A 19,228-nucleotide genomic window follows, 5' to 3' on the forward strand; every position below is an offset into this window, starting at 1 on the left:
GAAGCGGCTTTAGCATTGACTATTGAAGTTGTCAAATTTTCTACAGCCAAATCAATATCTTCTATTGAATTCAATGGAACGTTTACATCTAAATTACGTTCAATAAAATTCATATATCGCTCCCAGTTAGCCTTTTGAAAATTAAAAGTTGATTTTAAAGGGTTTTCAATGGGACTTTGGGATAAAGAAAAAGTTACTGGAAGGTGGTCTGAATCGAGGTCCGCATGAGTAACTAATTGACTACAATGCTCGCTTAAATCCGTTAGAACCAAATCAATTGTGGAAGGATTTCTAATCGAAGAGAAACAAGTATGCCCATTAGGATATTCAACAGTGTAATAACCTGCAGAGCAGTCATTAAATAAAATATTCCCATTTGAATTTGATGAAATATTATTCCAAGATCGGTGTTTTGCATTAAAGTCACCAATAATAAAAAATTTAGATTTATTTCTGGTGAGTTTTTGTAAATCTCCCTTCAAAAAATTTTTTTGTTCACCGCTGCATTGAAAAGGCAAATATGCGGCAATAATTTTAATTTTCCCCATAGAAGTTTCTAATTCAATTCCAATTGTTTCTAAGACTTTTGTATTGAAAGAAGGAAGAAGTCTAAATTTGAGACGACTATTGATGACAAAAGCTACACCCCCACCTTGTCGATCAAGTCGATCATTTCGCAAAATTTTAAAGAAAGCATTGCTTTTTAAGTTATTGTCTGGCTTTAAAAAAGTTTCAGTGATGGCAGCAATATGTATGTTTTGGGTTTTCAAAAATAAAAAGAACTCATCTTGGTTAGCCAGCAAAGATCTAGCGTTCCAATTCATAATATTTAAACATCTATTTGGATCCATGAGGGAATCGTAAAGTCATAATAATTTTGTTAGCATAATTAAAAGAAGTTTGGAAAGCTTCAAACATTGAATTTGCTTTCAACATAAGTTGCATCATTTCCATCAAATATTGATGCAAAAATTTTAATTTTTCCTCAGTAATCTCACCCAAATCAACAAAATTGTTAGAATCAGAAGAGGAAGGAGAAGAAAAAGTATTTGAATTTCGGGGATTTTCCCAAGCCTTCGCATGAACGTTGAGACTTGGTTTTTTCCCATTTTTATTAGTTAAACCTGAAGAGGGCAACCCATTTTCAACCACCTCTGAGAACGATAAACAACGAGTCTGTGGCGCAGAATCAGCCCAGGTAACATTAAAATCACTTCGGGTATTACCCAGCCGTGATTCCAATGTAGGCCGAGGCTGACTGCGAACAGGCAGGTTGTTTGCCGGCCCGACGTGTGAAGACGAAAAAGAGGAAGGAGGAGAAGAAACTTTTCTGGAAACTTTGGGATTTTTCCTAGAAGCAATAATTTTTGCCCTGATGGGACAGTCTAGCGAATTCGAGGAATGATTACCTGCGCAATTTGCACACTTGAAAAATTCTGTTTTTGGTTTATCACCACCATAAAGGCATTTAGATTTTTCATGATCGAATGAGCCGCAAAGCATGCATCTGGCATTCATTCTACAATTTTTAGTGCCGTGACAAAAAGCTTGACAACGACGACATTGCGTAATATTTTGAAGGAAATTGGTTGAAGATTTTCGAAAAGGTTCAAATTTTACTCGACAATGAAACATAAGACGAGCCTTTTCCAAAATTTTCAAATTATTAACCTGATCCTTTTTAAAATGGATCAAATAAAGTTCAGGAGCAAAACCAACACTACTGGTATTATTCGTGTTGGTTCTTTTCCTCATTTGAATTACTTGAATTGGAGAAAAACCTAACAAAGAATTTAATTCAGCTGTGATCTCATCCGGTGTCTGATCGCCGGTGAGACCACGAAGTACAACTTTAAATGGACGATCACTTCTAGTGTCGTACGTAAAAAATTGGTGTTTTTTATTATTCAAATAATTTAAAACCTTTTGAAAATCATTCAAAGATTCCGCCAATATACGAGCAGTTCCCCTTCGACCGATCTGAAAAGAAATCTTCACATCCTTGACGGAAGTGACGATTTCTTTTCGAAAGGCATTGAAGTCAGGAATCGTGACCGTTATTGGTGGAATCTTTTCGTTTTTAAGAGTATAAGAAGAAGAAGAAGGTTTCTTAGTACTCTTATCAGAATTAAATATGAATATTTCCTCATCACCGATGTTATGAAGGACATCGAATGAATTGGACATTTCAACTTTTTTGGCAGATGGCCCTGGATTAGGTTCAGCAATCCGTTTTCTTCCGGCCCTTGAGCCGGCCGAAGACTTCCCCATGCTGGAAAGAAAAGAGAAAATATGAATAAAAGAAAATGAAAATAATTTTAGCACTGAAAAGTGCTGATTGAAATACAGGTAAGGAAAAAATAAATAATGTAAAATGTTCCTGCAGGTACACAGCAACGATACGATGCTCCGGCGTACGTGTTGACGGCTCAACGGTACAGATGGAAGTGGACCTGAATTAGGTTTGATAATTCTTTTTCTTCCGGCTTTTGCGCCGGCCCATGCTGTGGATAGAAAAGTAAAAAATATGAATAAAAGCAAATGAAAATAATTTCAACACTAAAAAGTGCTGATTGAAAACCAGGTATAGAAAAAAAAAAAAGGTAAGGTTTATGTTTTCGACCGGGAAGATGTTTTTAAATTTTAATTTTTGGCTTTTTACGGTCTTGGATCTCAATCAAACAACTTATTATTTGAAATACCTGACGTTTCGACCATTTTTGTGGTCTTTCTCAAGGGAACTGGAAGTTTATTTGAGTATAATGAATTTTGAGCATTGTTAGTGGACTATACTAGCCTAGAGCGCGATAAACGGTGATACTGTCAAAATTTGGTCGAGGAAAAACGCGTATAAATCAGTGAAATCGTTCATTTAAAAAATCAAATTAAATTTCTTTTTCAAATTTAATTAGTATGAAATTCAGAAAAATATTCAGTTAGGCTTCCGCTTTTCCAAATCCGAATTGCCGCGCCTTACGCTTAACTCCTGCCATCCACCTTGTCCACCTTCTTCGCCACAGAAAGCCAGTTAGCCTTGAACTGCTGCTTGTCCTTAGCAGTTTTTTGGTCTTCTTGGTTGGTGTCCGCTTGACAATAGCCCAGTATTTCTCAATTGGGCGGAGCTCTGGCATGTTGGGAGGGTTCTTGTCCTTGGGAACCACCTGCACGTTGTTGGCGGCGTACCACTCCATGGCCTTTTTAGCGTAATGGCAAGATGCCAAATCCGGCCAAAACAGTACGGAACAACCGTGTTTCTTCAGGAAAGGCAGCAAACGTTTATTTAAACACTCTTGGTTGCCAGTCCCGGAAGCAATGAAAATGCTGCTTTTCAAGCCACAGGTACAGATGGCTTGCCAAACCAGATATTTCTTCGCGAACTTTGACAGTTTCATGAGCTTGAAAATATCTGCTACCTTTCCCCTTCCTTTTGCCGTATAAAACTCCTGTCCCGAAAGCTGCTTGTAGTCGGCTTTGACGTAGGTTTCGTCGTCCATTACCACGCAGTCAAACTTCGTCAGCATCGTCGTGTACAGCCTAAGGGATCGCGCTTTGGCCGTCGTATTTTGTTTATCATCGCGATTTGGAGTCACTACCTTCTTGTAAGTCGATAGTCCGGCTTGTTTTTTGGCTCGATGCACGGTTGTAGACGATACACCCAGCTTATTTGCGGCATCTCGAAGAGAGAGGTTAGGGTTTCGCTTGAAACTACCGGCAACTCTCTTTGTCGTCTCAGCGGCTTCCGGTTTTCGATTTCCCCCCGATCCAGACTTCCTGGCTGTCGACAAACGTTCCCCAAACACTTTAATTAAAATTTGTAACGGTTGATTTGGAAACTTTTAGCGATTTTGTCAGCTTTGCGTGCGAGTAGCTCGGATTTTCGCGATGCGCGAGCAAAATTTTGATACGCTGCTCTTCTTCCTTGGACGGCATTTTGACAACTGAAGAGTGAATTCCAAAATCAAAATAGGAGCAACATTCTACACCCACACACCTTCAAAATGAGGGGTGTTCAGGTTTTTTAAATGCAAAATTGAAAGAAATACGTCAAGTTGATATTGACCAAATTTTGGCCGTATCACCCTTTAGACAATGTTTGATTCTTCGTGAACTACAAAACTGATTAAACAATCTAGTATAACTGACCTTTCTTCATATTTTTGTAGCCTAAGTTCATATTCCCTGCATTGGTTCCAAAAGCTTCAATTCATCCTGATTCCCTTCCCAAATCGTCGGCTTTTAACGTCCAGTCCTCTAGCTCTGACGCAGTAATTAATAACTGGACGTGAGCAAAACATATGTCTCGTGACTCACACATTTACTTACTAGTGCTATTGGTGGGTGAAGTTTCTGGAACACACCAATCCACCCCCTCGTCTCTTGCTTGATTAAATGGTTGTCTGCCAGTCGTTTTTGTAGCCGTTTTATTGTTTTGAAAATTTGGCCAAAGGGCAAAAATTAGCGCAGCTGTCTCGATCCCGCGCTCATGCCACGTTCAACTTTAAGGTTGAGGTTTTGTTTTAATCCTGAAGAGAGCCGCCCGACAGTCCTCGGTCATCAACAGTGTGGTTCAGCTGGAAAAAGTTTAATCAGAACTAATTGCGAGCATCATCTTTTGATGTACCATCCCTTTAATGCGAAAATGTTCTGAATGAAGAAGGACGGAAAATTGATTATCTTTAGGGCACCTACACTGTAAATTTTTGCCTCGATTTCCAGCAAAATAAATTGCTGGAAACGTTCAGCAATCCAAATTTTTGCTGGAAACCAGCAATCGGTTTTCGATTTGCTGGATTTTTCATCATTCAGTTGTGTTCTTGTCATTTTTGCTGAAAAATCAGCAATCGGTTTTCGAATTGCTGGACTTTCCAGCAATTGAACTAGTTTGCTGGAAAATCAGCAATCGAGTTGTCAATTCGGAGTTTGTTTTTCTTTCGTACGCTGAAGCAAGGTGAGATTCTATTTTACGAATTTTGGTTAAATTAATATAATTATTTTAATTTCCTCTATATTCTAGCAACCAGATAATAAGTTAAGGGTGAGTTTTTCTTGGACAGATAGATATTCTCTAAAATATTCTTATCAAAACTATTTTTACAGGTGGCGATCAACACTTTGGCACAAAGCTGCCAGCCCAGCCGGTGTTATAGAATATTTTTAAAAAATATCGTGTTTCTGGAAATAAATATATCCCTATTGAAAAACGGGAGGAAATAATTGTTTTTATTGCTTATTATATACACAGCCAGTAATCAAAATTTAATTTTGAATTAAAATATAAATTTGATACTAAATACAGCCGGTTGTGTTGAAAGAAATAGCTGGTTTCCAGTAATCTGGATTGCTGATTTTTCAGCAATTTGAATTGCTGGAAACCAGCATTAACGTTTGCTGTTTTTTCCAGCAATTTAAATTGCTGGAAATTTTGCTGGAAAGTCAGCGGGACAAAAACCAGCTAAATTTTGCTGGTTTCCAGCAAAAAAAAATTTGCTGTGTATGTTGTTATCTGTTGAGGGTTTCCTTAGATGAGCTATACTGTTTATTGTAAAGCACATTGCTTTTTGGGTTACTGTTTACGTTTAGATTATGTCTCTCAGGAACAATTGAAATCAATCGGCCTGAGGCTGATGCCAGCAAGCATCTCTCTGGCAGTGATATTTGCACGTAACGTAATATTTACGCATTTTCAATTCTGAATGTTTTTCCAAATTATAGTATCTTGTAAACGAAAAGATTAATTTTGAAATGAAACTTTTAGCTTTAAAGAATCAGAAAAACTTTACATATTTATTAAATATGTAAATATGGGAAATGCACATCAATGCTCCGCACAACTTCGCACAAATCTCTCGAGTGCCACACTCAGGAATTCTTATCTAATACTTGTGGATTAATTTTGCTCCAGCGAATCACGTCTCATTTACTAAGGGTTCCGCCCCCAAGAAACACTTCAGCTGCTCTCGCTGCCTCCCATGTGCCTCCAGACATCTGTTAATTGATGGGGCGATCGTGAAATAAAAAAGTAGGTATTAATTTGCCCGAAGCTGACCGCCGCGTGTGGAACTTTGTCTTGCTTGTGATGGCTTTCGCCCTTAATAAATCTACCACTAGACTGATTCAAAATTTTTAGTTAAAAGTACTTGAATTATGAAGGCATGGAAAGCCTAAATTCAACCATGAACTATTCTAATAAATTACATGATGTGCTTCATACATCGTCATAGAGGAGGGGGTGATGTATCTCGTGTAGAACATTACTGAATTATTGCTTGGCCGCGGCTCGATCCGGTCGTCACGTACCTACCCGGCAAATGAGATCTGTGGGTTCTACATGTCAGGAGAAATATAGAGAAAAAATAACGTTGCTATCTGCAAGGAAAATAAGATTGATTCGCATGCTGGAAAATGGGTACGTGCTTGAGATAAACCGCAAAATAGAAAAGGCACAAGACATCGAATTGGAAATGATTAATCTCTTTATTTAGAGCGTGCTGCAACATGGTAATGGTTTGACCCCGACGCGATTAATGGCTATTTCGAAGCAGTAATTCCCTATCTCCATGAGATCTAGGGCTAGAGCGTTTACTTATGAGGTTCACCTCAAAGCGGTGATTTCGAAAAACGGAAAGATAGTTGCTGAAACAACCAAATTTTTTCTAGTTTAACACGATTTTGAAGCGGAAGTTGAAGATCAAGGTTGTTAATAATTATCTTCATCCTTACAACCATATTACATGACTTATGACTAATACAACGAGATCTAACATGGTTACATTATTTTTTATTTTATTTACATAGTATTCCGTCTCATGACAAAATTTGACGAACATAATTCGTAAAAGCAACGAATAACGAACAACAAATTTCGGATGGAAATCGGCAAAGACCCACGCGACGAAAAGGGACTAGCGATTGGAAACTTGGAACATGGAACTGCCGATCTCTAAATTTTGTGGGCAGTACCCACGTGCTCTCCAACGAATTGAAGAGCCGCAAATTCGACATCGTAGCGCTGCAGGAGGTATGCTGGAAGGGCTCCACGGTACGAACGTATCCAGATGGTCGTGCCATCTACCAGAGCTGCGGCAACACACACGAGCTTGGAACAGCTTTTATAGTGATGGGAAAGATGCAAAAGCGCGTGATCGGGTGGTGGCCGATCAACTCACGAATGTGCCGGTTGAGAATCAAGGGCCGGTTCTTCAACATCAGCATCATCAACGTGCACAGCCCTCACCTCAGAAGTACCGGTGACGACAAAGACGAATTCTACGCGCAGCTGGAGCGTGAATACGACCGTTGCCCAAAACATGATATCAAGATCGTCATCGGGGATTTCAATGCTCAGGTCGGCCAGGAGGAGGAATTTAAACCGACAATTGGAAGGTTCAGCGCGCACCAGCTGACCAACGAAAACGGCCTCAGACTTATTGATTTCGCCGCCTCCAAACGAATGGCCGTACGTAAAGCTTAGTTCTTTTAGAAATGGGACAGTTACGAATGCCTGTATCTAAAAAACCATTCGTTTTAACGAAATACTTTCTATGAAGAAAAAGAAGGTAATGTTATGATCTTTCATGAAAAAATTTGAAAAAAAATATTTACCGTTTTTTGTTAAAGAAATTTCTACTTTATTCTTGGTATCTCCCATTGGCCGGCGCACACTTTTTTCAGTCATGGTATTGATCAGTTTCTCCAAATTATACTTCGTAAAATCTATATTTTAGGTGGCTTCACCCTCCTTCTTCAATTTCTGATACTTTTTGGTCCAATACTTCTCTGGAAACTGGAAACTGGAAGCATTTTAGTGGATACAGTTGTTTCAAAATGAACAAATTTGATTATTTTTGACCACATTTTAGAACGTTTTTTTCGGTACCGGTTTTACAACTTAAGAGCTTTGGAACTATCAAAAAATGGTTGTTTGAGGTTGGATTTCAATGAGTCATCACTAGGCAACACTTTCAGCTTATCGGAGAAAACTGTTTTGGACGTTTCAGCGATTTACCCTTAGTTTTTCGGTTATTGAAAATTAAAAATGCTGGTATGAGACTTGACTTCCTTGATGATCCTTAACCATTGTTGCCGATCATGTGCTTCTCTCCAATGCTTGATTTGAACTTTGTGGACATTATTGACAGTGTTTGCATACTTATCCACCACAAAAACTCAGTAATTCTTTGAATAATCAACGGTTTTGTCAGCTATCAATTTGATAATGACGTATTTTCAAGGAAACTGTGCAAAATTATTTTTTTCTTTTTCTCTTGCATCGTACATATCTCAAAAATGCGTGAATTTTAAATTTTGAAAAAAATAGGTCGAATAGTACTTTTTACAGACAACAAAATGCTGTCAAAATTTTCAATATCCAATAACTAGTTAACGAGCTATTAGCAAATGAAAGTGTCCCATTTCTAAAAGAACTAAGCTTTAGTACCTTTTTTCAGCACCGCCTCCCACACAAGTACACCTGGAGATCACCGTACCAAACGCAATCACAGATCGACCACGTTTTGATCGACAGCCGGCACTTTTCGGACATCATCGACGTCAGATCCTGTCCCCAACATCGAGTCGGACCATTTTCTGGTGATGGTGAAGATGCGCCCAAAACTCTCCGTAGTGAACAACAAGCGAAACCGGCGCCCGCCTCGGTTAAACATCGCGCGACTGAAGCAACCTGAGGTCGCGGCAGACTACGCGCAATCGGTCGAAGCAGCGCTGCCGGCAGAGGGCGAGCTTGACGAAGCCCCTCTCGAGGACTGTTGGGATACCATCAAAACAGCCATCAACAGTGCGGCGGAGAACGTCATCGGTTATGTGGAGCGATCTCGACGGAACGACTGGTTCAACGAGGATTGTAGGAGGGTGATGAACGAAGAGAATGCCGCGCGGGCGGCAGTAGTGCAAAGAGGCACCCGTCGAAATGTGGAAAATCACCGACAGCGGAAGAGGCAGAGAGTCCGACTTTTCCAGGAGAAAAAGCGCCGCCTGGAGGTGGAGGAGCTCCAGGAGCTGGAGCAGCTGCATCGTTCCCAAGAAACACGAAAGTTCTATCAGAAACTCAACGCATCCCGCAAAGGCTTCGTGCCGCAAGCCGAAATGTGCCGGGATAAGGACGGGGGTATCCTGACGGACAATCGTGAGGTGATCAAAAGGTGGAAGCAGCACTTCGATGAACACCTGAACGGCGCACATGCAGGAGATCAAGACGGTGGGGGAAGGTACATCGCTGGCGTAGCCAACGACGAAGAAGAGCCACTCCCAACGATGTGTGAAGTTAAGGAAGCCATTCGCCAGCTGAATAGAAACAAGTCGGCTGGGAAGGATGGCATCGCAGCTGAACTCATCAAAATGGGCCCGGACAGGTTGGCCGATTGCCTACATCGGTTGATAATCCGGATCTGGGACATAGAACAGCTTTTCCGGGAAGCTGATCAGACTGATCAAGGCGACGATGGATGGAACGCAGTGCTGTGTGCGGATTTCGGGTGAAATGTCGAGTTCATTCGAACCGCGCAGGGGGCTTCGACAAGGTGATGGTCTATCCTGCATGATGTTCAACGTGGCGCTAGAAGGTGTTATTCGACGAGCGCACAGTGGTTTAAATCTCCAAAAAGTCGGAAAAAAGTCAATTTTTCAAGTCAGCGACAACCAAATTTTTTATGTTGGAATCGAACCTTCAATATTCTAGGAACGTTATGATGTGTTTAGATATTTTCTAGGACCTTTTATACACCTTTTATGAAACAAACATGAACGACAACTTTAACACAAGAATTAAAAATTGGATTTTTTATTCTCAAGCCAAAACAACTTAAAAAAGCATATAAATCTTTAAAAATTTATAAATGTTTATATCGAAGTGATGTATTATAACCTTGTTCACAGTTTGAAGATAAAAAACGTCCTTAATATCATGAACTAATAAAGTTTCGCTTGATTGAAAACCCAAAATTAGATGATAAAAAAATTTCTATTTACTCTATTTATTTTTCGGAAGCAAAAATAAACCTTGCGCTGTCGATCGCCGTGGTAAATTATACACCGTTGGATAGGTGAAAGCCTCATTAAAAACATATCTTAAAATCAGCTGCTAGTTTTTGCTATATTTTGAATACGAAGTCATTGAGTGGAACGCTGTTTGGTTTAAAAATGCAAATTTTAAAATATTTATACAGAGTAAACCAAGCATTGTTTGCTTCAATACATATTCAAATTCACCTTAAAACATCAGTTTTAATATTCATCCAACTAATATACAGGAATTTAGGAGCCCATACTAACTTTAACATAAATATTCATAACTAATTGAAAAATATTCAATTTCCTAGTATAAAGCTCAAACACCGTTTCAGCAATTATTGAAAAAATAGAAAATTTTTTTAAAAACATTCTAATTTTTTTTTTCAACTTTCCGCCAATAATCTTTAACAAAAAAGGCTTTTTAGTAATTTTTTCCCACTTTTTTTGATTTTGAACCACTGTGGAGCGGTGGGCGAAATGCGGGGCACGATTTTCAACAGATCTAGTCAACTTATCTGCTTTGCCGATGACCAGGCCCGTGCGAAGGACCCGCTCATGGGGGGGGTTTCAAAATTCAAAATTCAAAATGAAGATTTTCTGAGTTTTGAATCATTGCTCTTTCCGACAAATCATCAATAAATTATTAAAAATGATGTTCCTTATTCTGACCTAGACATTTGCTTAAAAATAAACACGAAAATCAAGTTTACAAATCTAACATCAATATTTCAGAAAAAAACATAAAAAAATAAGATTCAAAATTTTGAATAAAACCAGAGTTTAAAGCTTCGGACATAAGAATAAAAGAAAAAAAAACATCAATTTTTACACAGATTGAAAAAGAAACTAAATCCAAGTTCTAGAACAAATTTCAGACAAGATAAGAAATTAATACTGATTTAAAATTGTTCAGCAAAACAATAATAATTTTGGTTTATTAATAGTCTTAGTTGACATTCCTTTTCTTCATTTTCAATTGAAGGCTTGATTGAAAAATTGATTGAAATCACCATTTGGGTTGTGAAATCTTGATTAGGAAATTAGATGTTTGCAGAACACAAAAATTCAGAATTGAAAAACAATGAGAAACTTTTTAAAATTATTGGAAATTAATGGAAAATTCATGTGAAAATTTGAAATAATAAAACTATAAAATTCGGTAACTTTATTTGAATATAAAAATAAAATAAGATACGAAATAAGAAACAAAAAAGATTCGTACAGTTTAGGGTTTCTAAGTTCAAAAATGAATCAGTATAAGTGAAATCAATCATTGATAACTGATGCTCTAACAAATTTTTGTGACATTGAAATGAAAAACTGATTCCTTATTTGTTTAATATATTTAATTTATTCAGGAATAATAATGATGATGGGCAGGGATGGGATGCAGGGTCTAAAAAGTTAAATGCTACAGTTTTTATGAACTTGGAATTTATCAATACAAGCATGTCCGACTCTAGTAAAGAAATTTAAAATTGAAAAGATATTATTAAATTTTACCAATTTGTTGAAATATGCATTTGTTTTTCGCTTGAAAATATCTTAAATTAAATTTGATTTCAATGGAGTAGCGTGAACAAGTAAAAGACTGCCATTGCTTTTTTTTTGCAGAAACCAATATTAGGGGAAAGTAGATAATTGATTTGAAGATTTTTTTTATATTTCAAAGATTTGTCAGAAAATCAAAAAGAAATTCTTAAATGATTTTCACCTATTTTCAAAATTAATTTAAAAAACACAGATGTTAGACAAAAACCGAATTGCATATTTGGATTTGGGGCACTCAAATTTTTTGAATTATGGAGTTTAGGATTCAAAAGAATGAGAAAAACAAAATACAATGGAAGCTAAAATTGGTTTCTTGAGGAATATTTCATATCAGCATAAAATTTGGAATGACAATTACCCTTTTTTACAATCAAAGTGGTCTTCGATACTAGAATTTTGTTTTTATTTAGCTAAATCTGTTGACTATCGTGCGTGTTCAACACCTGTCACATGCCTACCAACTTGTGATGTGTAAAATTAGTATTCTATCATTGAATTTTCCAGTTCAAATGGTTGGTTTCAAATGATAAACTTGTTTAGTTACACGTTTTAGTAAAAACCCATTTAAAACACGAGTTAGGGTTTTTGTGTGTCAAGATTTGAGTTTCAATACAAAAGGTATTAACTGAATTGCAAGTCGAAATCTACAATTGATTAGTTTTAATTCGTGAACTTCATATAGAGCCGTAAAACGAAATGTCTTAGGACTAGAGAATGATTTAAGACAAAATTCCGCCGGAGGCGAGCTGAATTTCTGACATGTTTGTAAACACTTGTTTTCAAACACCTTTTGGGATCAAGTGATTTCCCGGTAAACTCATTTCTTGTACTGGAAATTTTACTTAGAAAAAATCTCCATGGGGGGGGTTAAACCCCTAAAACCCCCCCCGTTCGCACGGCCTTGCCGATGACATTGATATAGTCGGCAGATCATCTGCAGCGGTGGAGGAGATCTACCGCAAACTGAAACGCGAAGCAGGAAGGATTGGGTTGATGATTAATACGTCCAAGACGAAGTACATGCTGGCCTGCGGATCCGAGACCGACCGAACCCGCTTGTCCAGTAATAACAAGGTCACGATCGACGGCGACGAGCTGGAGATAGTCGAAGACTTTGTCTATCTCGGCTCACTGGTGACCGCAGACAATGACACCAGCCGTGAGATCCGGAGGCGAATTATCAGCGGAAGTCGTGCCTACTATGGACTCCACAAGCAACTGCGGTCGAGAAGACTTAGCCCTCGCACGAAGTGTAACCTGTATATGACGCTCATTAGACCGGTTGTTCTCTACGGGCACGAGACATGGATATTGCTCGAGGAGGACCTGCGTACACTCGGAGTATTCGAGCGACGAGTGTTAAGAACCATCTTTGGCGGCGTACAGGAGAACGGAGTGTGGAGGCGAAGGATGAACCACGAGCTCGCGCGCCTCTACGGCGAACCCAGTATCCAGAAGGTGGTGAAGGCTGGCCGGATACGCTGGGCGGGACATGTTGCGAGAATGCCGGACGACTGTCCTGCAAAACAGGTGTTCGCTACGAATCCGGTAGGAACAAGACGAGCGGGGGCGCAACGAGCGAGGTGGTTAGACCAAGTGGAGCGTGATCTGGCGAACGTGGGGTGCCCGAGAAATTGGAGAACGGTTGCTATGAACCGAGTGAATTTTAGGAATTATGTTCGTCAAGTTATGTCGTGAGACGGAATACTATGTAAATAAATAAATAAAAAGTTCGTAAAATTCACTCGGTCCATGGCAACCGTTCTCCAATTTCTTGGTTATGGTTACATATATGTTCTATCACGGAGAAAAAAGACGTCAGTTGTTCCAATTATTTCAGGTTGTTATACAAATCATGGAAATATAGTAGACGCCAAAACTTCCTAAAAACTTCCTACCTAAAATATGATGAGCATCAGTAAGCTGATGCTTTTGGTGCCTTTCTATTTGGGTGATTTGAATGAAAAAAAAAAATTGAAAATCGGGTGTCAAGACTTTTGTTTGATTCTACAAAAAATCTAAAATCAATTATCAAATTCCACAAAAACACTTTTGAAATTATCTCTCCGTAGTGTTCAGCTCAGCGCGAAAACGAACATAACAAAAAAATTGCATGCAAATCGGATGAACCCTGCAAGAGCAGTTCGTGAACGTACATATTTACACCTCTATTTTTATACATAAATAAGATATTTATAATATTTATGATTGAACGCAACAGAACCAATCATAAAAATATATTAGAAACTTCTGTAGCTATAGTTGGCAGCGAAAAATCAACCATAGAATGAAATGTACTATATTTATAGTCCAGTGCACAAATCAACCATATGATTATAGTCTATTCTATCATATTTATAGTTGAACGCACGAAAAAAAATAATATATTCTATGATAAATATAGTTGTAAATTAGAATCAATCGGAAATACAAATGAATACAAAAGAATTATTGTTGGAAATACTTTTTTCTTCGTGATACTACAATAGTATTGTATTATTGTATTTGTGTTGTCGTGAATGTATATTGAAAATTTCAAATCAACTTTATCGGTAGCTATCTTTTGTAGACTATATGCCGAGGAGGGAGGAGGGAGGCGTGCTGGCCTGTATAACATCTTGTTTCGCTTTGTGGTTTTTGGATAAAAATCTTATATGAATATCGAAAATTGGGCAACGTAGGGGAGATGAGGGCATAATAGCCACATTAAGGAAAACGCTTATTTAACCATAGAGAACAGCTGTAATATGTGAATTACATCATTGTTTCGTGTTCAGACACTCAAGTGGTCTATGGCCTAATTGGATGAAACTTGAAAAAGTAGATAAAAACGTTTAAAAATGCATTATAAAAATTTATGCCGAAAGCTGAAAACCAGTCACTGTAAGGGCATAATGAGAAACCCCCCGAGGCAGTATGAGCACCATTAATGAAGGCATAATGAGCGTTTTCTGCCGGGGAATCTAGCAGCGAATTCGACTCGATGAAGTCAACTGTGTAATAGAGCTACAGCTTAACTTGTATCGTCTGACAATTTGGCTTATTGGTTAGATGTCGAAGAGGTAATCAGTAGGCTCGAGTTCGATTCCTGGTGGAGGTAATTTTTTTTTCATTTATCATTCATGATCATGATTGCACTAAACGGTGAGGCGTAGATTCATCAAACAAAGCAATAACAAAATAATCTAGGTCTGTTTGTAGAATTCAAAGAATGAACACATGCTCATACATTATTACGGTGTTTTGTTTGACGGATGATGCTTTGATGCTATTAGTCTTATAATGTAACAATAAAAAAAATCAATCATGAATGGTACAGTACCGTTCATAATTGTATGGAAATAGGAAGCACGCGCACTGTCACTTCGACTTTGAACTTCCATAACTTTTTACTCTGACGGTATTTGATAATTAATTTTTTTGCGTTAGATAGATCAACTATCACACTGTTATATAACAAAATTTGAGCTTTGTGGAGTTTTTGTGGCCTGAGAAACAGTAGTTCTACGAAAATCGGACTTTTTGGACTTTTTTCATTCAAACTGAAATATCTCTGAAACTACGCTACATTTTTTATTGAAATTTGGCAGAGTGATTGTTGAAATATAAAGCTAGCATGTCTGAAGTTTTCGAAAAGTTCTATCGATGAGATCAAAAGTTACGCGAGGTTCAATATTTCAGGCATGAACCTAGAAATGCGATTTCTATAGAATTTTGGACGATTCATGAGATTGTTCTCGTTTCCTCCACCAATCAGATAAAAAATGTCTGGCAAAAGGAATGAAGAAAAGAAAAAATGGAATAAATGATCCATTTATGTTTTGAAATCAGAATCTCGCAATATTGTTTTGATTTTTTGGTTGAAATAGATTAACTGGTTGTTAAATAGAGAATATGATTTTCCTATGAAACATTCGTCCAAAATTCTATAGAAATCGCATTTCTAGATCCATGCCTGAAATATTGCACCTCGCGTAACTTTTGATCTCATCGATAGAACTTTTTGAAAACTTAAGACATGCTAGCTTTATATTTCAACAATCAAACCGCCAAATTTCAATAAAAAATGTAGCGTAGTTTCAGAGATATTGCAGTTTAAATGAAAAAAGTCCAAAAAGTCCAATTTTCGTAGAACTACTGTTTCTCAGGCCACAAAAACTCCACAAAGCTCAAATTTTGTGATATACCGTCAAACGGGGCATCATGCAAAAGCAGGGTTAGATGCAACATTTGTAAACCACAACACTCAATCAATTTTTATTTCAATATACTGTAATAAAGTTATCATTGAATGATAACAAATTGATGATGACATATTTTTTAACATCGTGAAAGAGTTTTTAAAAAATTTTGATTCTCATAAAAAATTTAAAAAATCGAGTAATAGATACACAAGTTTTTACATTTTTAGATGCCGAAAAAAACTTTACCTCGTATGACGAATTGGCTTAATGATATCACCTACAAACTTAATATTGCTTTCATTATCCAATATCAACACTGTTGGTGTATAAATATTTATCGGACAATCACCAAATTTTTTTAAATAAATATTTTTATAGTTCAGTCAGCTGACTGGGGCAAAATGCAACAAAATGCAAATAAGAACTAAATCTCATAAATCGCGTTTCCATATGCTGGGATATGATTGTTTTGCATAATGCATTTGTTAACATTAAAAATTCATCCATCCTAAGATTTACTTATCTACATGATTTAAAATAATTGAATATTTTGTAGTATTTTTTACCCCTAAATGTATGCAGCAGATTAACACTTTTTTCTTTAAAAAATTTTTGACAGAAAAAATGTAAAATTCAATTTGCACAAAACCAAAAATTACTACAATTGATGCTTTATGCGTTATGATATCACAAATGTATAAAAAACTGTAAATTTTTAAACGTTTCCATTTGATTTTCCATTAATTACAGAGTTTGTTGCAACTTACCCCTTTTTCTTAGTAGGGTGAAAACCACATGTTTTTGTAAATTTATAAATAACTGGTAAAACCAATAATTTTTCTGACTACGTCAATTTGGTGTCCCATCAACCTTAAAACTTTTGATGTACAAGTGGTATGATTATCTGTAAGCATTAAGATTTTAGAAGCCATTGAAGTTGAAAAGTGTTGCATGTTGCCCCAGTTGACGGTAACAGTGTGATAGTTGATCTATCTAACGCAAAAAAATTTGATCAATAAATATCATCAGAGTAAAAAGTTATGGAAGTTCAAAGTCGAAGTGACAGTGCACATGCTTCCAATTTCTATACAATTATGAACGGTGCTTACTATGCCCTGGGAAAGGAGTGCTTATTATGCCCTGGGTGCTCGTTATGCCCTCATCTCCCCTAATATTCGAACGGCCGTTAAGCATAAGCCAAAAGCTCAATTTTAAAAACCTAATGAAAATCATTCATCATCATCATAACTTTTAGGGAAGTTTCATTAGAATGGTCTGATCACGTGAAATACTTGCGAAAACATTTGATCGGAATCTTACTTTTAAAAATCACATTGAAGCTATTCAATCTAAATGTAATAAAAACACAAAATCTCTTTATTCTCTCATCAACAGGAAATCCAAGTTGTGTTTGCGAAATAAGATGCTTATCTTCAAACAGGTGTTCCGACCAGCGATAATGTATGCAGTTCCGATTTGGTCTAGCTGCTGCGCGACGAGGAAAAAAGCCATCCAGAGGATTCAGATCAAGGTTCTGAAAATGATTTTGCGGCTTCCACCTTGGCACAGCACCAAAGATCTTCATCGGATTGAGGACATTGAATCGATCGAAGAGATGGCCAACAAAATCATCTCAAACTTTAAAGCAAAATCGATTTAGTCTTCGATCGCAGAGATTCGTTCTCTTTATAATAAGTTTAATTTAAGGGTAGTTTTTAGTTTTGATTTTGCATTTTTTATATCTTTATTATTTATTTACATAGTATTCCGTCTTACGACATAACTTGACGAACATAATTCCTAAAATTCACTCGGTTCATAGCAACCGTTCTCCAATTTCTCGGGCACCCCACGTTCGCCAGATCACGCTCCACTTGGTCTAACCACCTCGCTCGTTGCGCCCCCGCTCGTCTTGTTCCTACCGGATTCGTAGCGAACACCTGTTTTGCAGGACAGTCATCCGGCATTCTCGCAACATGTCCCGCCCAGCGTATCCGGCCAGCTTTCGCCACCTTCTGGATACTGGGTTCGCCGTAGAGTCTCGCAAGCTCCTTCGCCTCCACACTCCGTTCTCCTGTACGCCGCCAAAGATGGTTCTCAACACTCGTCGCTCGAATACTCCGAGTGTACGCAGGTCCTCCTCGAGCAATATCCATGTCTCGTGCCCGTAGAGAACAACCGGTCTAATGAGCGTCATATACAGGTTACACTTCGTGCGAGGGCTAAGTCTTCTCGACCGCAGTTGCTTGTGGAGTCCATAGTAGGCACGACTTCCGCTGATAATTCGCCTCCGGATCTCACGGCTGGTGTCATTGTCTGCGGTCACCAGTGAGCCGAGATAGACAAAGTCTTCGACTATCTCCAGCTCGTCGCCGTCGATCGTGACCTTGTTATTACTGGACAAGCGGGTTCGGTCGGTCTCGGATCCGCTGGCCAGCATGTACTTCGTCTTGGACGTATTAATCATTAACCCAATCCTTCCTGCTTCGCGTTTCAGTTTGCGGTAGATCTCCTCCACCGCCGCAGATGATCTGCCGACTATATCAATGTCATCGGCAAAGCAGATAAGTTGACTGGATCTGTTGAAAATCGTGCCCCGCATTTCGCCCACCGCTCGTCGAATAACACCTTCTAGCGCCACGTTGAACATCATGCAGGATAGACCATCACCTTGTCGAAGCCCCCTGCGCGATTCGAATGAACTCGACAATTCACCCGAAATCCGCACACAGCACTGCGTTCCATCCATCCATTTTTTATATCTATATCATATTTTAAAAACATGTTAGAAATTTTTTGTTTTATTTAGATTCCGTAAGTTTTTTTAAATTTTTTCCAGCAACCATGGTTGATGAATGATGATCACATTATTGAGATATGATCTGACAAAGTTTATAACATAAAAACAATGTTTTAATCATATTATGAGCATTTTTATTACTGCCAGTAAAGATTTAAGGTAAAATGTGTATAAAATAGTATCTTAAAATAAATGCGCCTCGTCAAAGCTTTAATATAAGGAAATTTCAATTACTACGTTGAAAAGAAAAATTAAGGAAGCCATTCTTTCCTTTTCCAGGACGTATCGTACGATGATGTTTGGAAGACCAGTAAGGTGGTAGGATTCATATTGAATATCATTCCAAACTGGAGCTATGATTTCAACTACAAAATAGTCATTCATGAGGACCATACGATGTGATCAGACAAACACTAAATTTGGTCGCTGTGGCCCGTAGTGTTTTGGAGTGTAATCGAGCAGAAAGGTACACCTTCAATGAGTACACCGATGAACGCAGGTATACACAATAAGTTATAATAATATAACAAATACATCAAAAGGGCAGGTTATTCAAATTAATCATTTAGATAAACCTGAATCCATTAGTCATCAAACTACCCAAAAGTAGAATGACGAAACAGTAGCAAACAGAAACTTATTCTTCTCAACAAACCTCTTATCGTCT

At 37.8% G+C, this 19,228-nt stretch overlaps 1 protein-coding gene across 1 annotated transcript in view; it reads right to left on the reverse strand.

Annotated features, from left to right (window-relative positions):
* Positions 1-19,228, reverse strand: part of LOC129752384 (protein dead ringer) — a 282,636-nt gene that overhangs the window by 172,341 nt on the left and 91,067 nt on the right. The gene's annotated exons all lie outside the window — the stretch shown is intronic.

This window comes from Uranotaenia lowii, chromosome 3, assembly GCF_029784155.1.
Source record: "Uranotaenia lowii strain MFRU-FL chromosome 3, ASM2978415v1, whole genome shotgun sequence".
NCBI classification, from domain to species: Eukaryota; Metazoa; Arthropoda; class Insecta; order Diptera; family Culicidae; genus Uranotaenia; species Uranotaenia lowii.